The following is a 5,000-nucleotide window of genomic DNA, read 5'->3' as shown; positions in this document are numbered from 1 at the left end:
GCACGGCCAGGGGCCGCCGGATGCCGCCCATGGCGGGCGCTCCCACTCCTCTGACACCTGCGAAGCAGCAAAGTGCTCCTTTTCGATTCCTTCCGCCACCCGGAGGTGGAGCGCGGACCCAGCCACCGCGCCGGAGCGAGCAGCAGCCTCGCTCCGAGTGTGCGCCCGCAGACGAAGCACGGCCAGAGGCCGCCGGATGCCGCCCATGGCGGGCGCACACACTTTTCTGACACCTACGAAGCACCCAAGTGCTGCTTTTTGGGATTCGCCACCCGGAGGTGGAGCGCGGACAAAGCCACCGCGCCTAGTGTGCACCCGCAGACGAAGCACGGCCAGAGGCCGCCGGATGCCGCCCATGGCGGGCGCACACACTCTTCTGACACCTTCGTAGCACCAAAGTGCTGCTTTTTGGGATTCGCCACCCGGAGGTGGAGCGCGGACAAAGCTACCGCGCCGGAGCGAGCAGGAGCCTCGCTCCGAGTGTGCACCCGCAGACGAAGCACGGCCAGAGGCCGCCGGATGCCGCCCATGGCGAGCGCACACACTTTGCGGACACCTCGGATTGGCCACCCGGAGGTGGAGAGCGACCCGCAGACGAAGCACGGCCAGGGGCCGCCGGATGCCGCCCATGGCGGGCGCTCTCGCTCCTCGGACAGCTCCATCGGCGCAGCATGGCGCTCGCGGTCGTCATTACCCGCTGGCGAGGCGCGGCCAGGGCCGCCAGGCGTCGCCTATCGCGTGCGCAAACTCCCAGCAAGCACCAACGTGCTCCTTTGGATGTTGTCATCCGGAGGTGATAGCGCGGCCCGGGCCGCCTGACGCGGCCCATCGCGGGCGCTCCTCGTCGGACACCTGCGTCACACAGCCTGGGTGCCAGCTGTGGAGTGACACTTAGAGAAAAAGAAGCACAAGTCACTCATATCAAAGTTCCCGTTCCCTTTTGTTTGTGTCACGCTTGGAAATGCTTGAGAGGTGACACTTTGTCAAAATTGCAGCTGGTGTCTCATCATCATCATCACCGCTGCTCATCAGCCTTCCTTGGATGCCTGCCATGCACGCGGCCCAACGGGGCACTCAGATGGGGTGGGCAGCCCGGACCGCCTTGCGCGGCCCAACACGGGCGCCCAGGGGGACGCGGAAACCCGTTTTAGAAAATAACCTCCAGGGGTTTTCCAAGAGCGGCACAGCCCCAGCTCACGTCCGTGTTTCAGTGCGTCAAAAGCGGATTCAAAAGTGTGCTTTTCTCGGTACTTCCCCTGGAGGTCAGTGTTTCTAAAAACTGGGTTTCCGAAATCGTGCTGGAGGTGTTTTGGTCAACCAGGAAAAATGGCATTTACGGGAGAGGGTAAAGTATACCCCCCCCCCCCCTCTCGGCTGATTTACCCTCTCCCGTAAACGCGTTTTTTCCTGGTCGACCAAAACACTCATTGACTCCCATTCATTTGACACTTTGTCATTTTTTCAGCACTTTTTTCGCGCATTGGGTACTCCGCCCATTGACTCCCATTCATTTGACACTTTGTCGTTTTTCCAGACCTTTTTTCACGCATTGGGTACTCCGCCCATTCACTCCCATTCATTTGACACTTTGTCGTTTTTTCAGCACTTTTTTCGCGCATTGGGTACTCCGCCCCATTCACTCCCATTCATTTCACACTTAGAAAAATCATCCGAGCGGCTCTCCACGCATTTTATAGCCGCTTTGGGGCTCCAGCCGCCTCGGCCTTCATTTCTGACTAGGCTCGTGTGGACTTTGTCGTTTTTTCAGCACTTTTTTCGCGCATTGGGTACTCCGCCCCATTCACTCCCATTCATTTCACACTTTGAAAAATCATCCGAGCGGCTCTCCACGCGTTTTATAGCCGCTTTGGGGCTCCAGCCGCCTCGGACTGCATTTCTGACTAGGCTCGTGTGGACTTTGTCGTTTTTTCAGCACTTTTTTCGCGCATTGGGTACTCCGCCCCATTCACTCCCATTCATTTCACACTTTGAAAAATCATCCGAGCGGCTCTCCACGCGTTTTATAGCCGCTTTGGGGCTCCAGCCGCCTCGGACTGCATTTCTGACTAGGCTCGTGTGGACTTTGTCGTTTTTTCAGCACTTTTTTTACACATTGGGTACTCTGCCCCATTCACTCCCATTCATTTGACACTTTGAAAAATCATCCGAGCGGCTCTCCACGCGTTTTATAGCCGCTTTGGGGCTCCAGCCGCCTCGGACTGCATTTCTGACTAGGCTCGTGTGGACTTTGTCGTTTTTTCAGCACTTTTTTTACACATTGGGTACTCTGCCCCATTCACTCCCATTCATTTGACACTTTGAAAAATCATCCGAGCGGCTCTCCACGCGTTTTATAGCCGCTTTGGGGCTCCAGCCGCCTCGGACTGCATTTCTGACTAGGCTCGTGTGGACTTTGTCGTTTTTTCAGCACTTTTTTTACACATTGGGTACTCTGCCCCATTCACTCCCATTCATTTGACACTTTGAAAAATCATCCGAGCGGCTCTCCACGCGTTTTATAGCCGCTTTCAGACTCCTGCCGCCTCGCCTGCACTTCCGCCTCGGTCCGTTAGGATTTAGGCCTTTTTTCAGCACTTTTTCTCCGTTCCTCCGGGGCGACAGCGGCTCTCCACGCATTTTATAGCCGTTTTCAGACTCCTGCCGCCTCGCCTGCACTTCCGCCTCGGTCCGTTAGGATTTAGGCCTTTTTTCAGCACTTTTTCTCCGTTCCTCCGGGGCGACAGCGGCTCTCCACGCATTTTATAGCCGTTTTCAGACTCCTGCCGCCTCGCCTGCACTTCCGCCTCGGTCCGTTAGGATTTAGGCCTTTTTTCAGCACTTTTTCTCCGTTCCTCCGGGGCGACAGCGGCTCTCCACGCATTTTATAGCCGTTTTCAGACTCCTGCCGCCTCGCCTGCACTTCCGCCTCGGTCCGTTAGGATTTAGGCCTTTTTTCAGCACTTTTTCTCCGTTCCTCCGGGGCGACAGCGGCTCTCCACGCATTTTATAGCCGTTTTCAGACTCCTGCCGCCTCGCCTGCACTTCCGCCTCGGTCCGTTAGGATTTAGGCCTTTTTTCAGCACTTTTTCTCCGTTTCTCCGGGGCGACAGCGGCTCTCCACGCATTTTATAGCCGTTTTCAGACTCCTGCCGCCTCGCCTGCACTTCCGCCTAGGTCCGTTAGGATTTAGGCCTTTTTTCAGCACTTTTTCTCCGTTTCTCCGGGGCGACAGCGGCTCTCCACGCTTTTTATAGCGGTTTTCAGACTCCTGCCGCCTCGCCTGCACTTCCGCCTAGGTCCGTTAGGATTTAGGCCTTTTTTCAGCACTTTTTCTCCGTTCCTCCGGGGCGACAGCGGCTCTCCACGCTTTTTATAGCCGCTTTGGGGCTTTAGCCGCCTCGGCCTGCATTTCTGACTAGGCTCGTGTGGACTTTTTCAGCACTTTTTTTGTGCATTGGGTACTCTCGCCCATTGACTCCCATTCATTTGACACTTTGTCATATTTTCAGCACTTTTTTGGCGCATTGGGTACTCTCGCCCATTGACTCCCATTCATTTGACACTTTGTCATATTTTCAGCACTTTTTTGGCGCATTGGGTACTCTCGCCCATTGACTTCAATGCATTTACTGCAACTCCTGCCTGTGTCCGCCAGAGGGCGTCTGGCTTAACAGCGGCTCTCCACGCTATTTCTATCCGCTTTGAGGCTCCAGGCAGCTCGGCCTGGGTTTCTGAATTTCTCCCTTGACACTTTGTTACTTTTTCACCCTTTTTCTCATTTCATCCAGGGACACAGCGGCTCTCACAGACTTTAGAACCGCCCCTGGGCTCCAGGACCCTAGGCATGGGTTTCTGCCTAGCTCCCTTGACACTTTGCCATTTTTCCACCCTTTTTCTCATTTCATCCAGGGACACAGCGGCTCTCCACAGACTTTGCAGGCGCCCCCGGGCTCCAGGAAGCTCGGCCTGGGTTTCTGAATTTCTCCCTTGACACTTTGCCATTTTTTCACCTTTTTTCTCATTTCATCCAGGGACACAGCGGCTCTCCACAGACTTTGCAGCCGCCCCCGGGCTCCAGGCAGCTCGGCCTGGGTTTCTGAATTTCTCCCTTGACACTTTGCCATTTTTTCACCTTTTTTCTCATTTCATCCAGGGACACAGCGGCTCTCCACAGACTTTGCAGCCGCCCCTGGGCTCCAGCCAGCTCGGCCTGAGTTTCTGAATTTCTCCCTTGACACTTTGCCATTTTTTCACCCTTTTTCTCATTTCATCCAGGGACACAGCGGCTCTCCACAGACTTTCCCGCGGCCCCTGGGCTCCAGGACCCTAGGCATGGGTTTCTGCCTAGCTCCCTTGACACTTTGCCATTTTTTCACCTTTTTTCTCATTTCATCCAGGGACACAGCGGCTCTCCACAGACTTTGCAGCCGCCCCCGGGCTCCAGGCAGCTCGGCCTGGGTTTCTGAATTTCTCCCTTGACACTTTGCCATTTTTTCACCTTTTTTCTCATTTCATCCAGGGACACAGCGGCTCTCCACAGACTTTGCAGCCGCCCCTGGGCTCCAGCCAGCTCGGCCTGAGTTTCTGAATTTCTCCCTTGACACTTTGCCATTTTTTCACCCTTTTTCTCATTTCATCCAGGGACACAGCGGCTCTCCACAGACTTTCCCGCGGCCCCTGGGCTCCAGGACCCTAGGCATGGGTTTCTGCCTAGCTCCCTTGACACTTTGCCATTTTTTCACCCTTTTTCTCATTTCATCCAGGGACACAGCGGCTCTCCACAGACTTTGCAGCCGCCCCTGGGCTCCAGGACCCTAGGCATGGGTTTCTGCCTAGCTCCCTTGACACTTTGCCATTTTTTCACCCTTTTTCTCATTTCATCCAGGGACACAGCGGCTCTCCACAGACTTTACAGCCGCCCCTGGGCTCCAGGACCCTAGGCACGGGTTTCTGAATTTTTCCCTTGACACTTTGCCATTTTTTCACCCTTTTTCTCATTT

The sequence above is a fragment of the Dunckerocampus dactyliophorus genome, unplaced genomic scaffold (genome assembly GCF_027744805.1).
Source record: "Dunckerocampus dactyliophorus isolate RoL2022-P2 unplaced genomic scaffold, RoL_Ddac_1.1 HiC_scaffold_126, whole genome shotgun sequence".
NCBI classification, from domain to species: Eukaryota; Metazoa; Chordata; class Actinopteri; order Syngnathiformes; family Syngnathidae; genus Dunckerocampus; species Dunckerocampus dactyliophorus.
The sequence above is the reverse complement of the archived record's forward strand: the minus strand, read 5'-3'. Positions refer to the sequence as shown.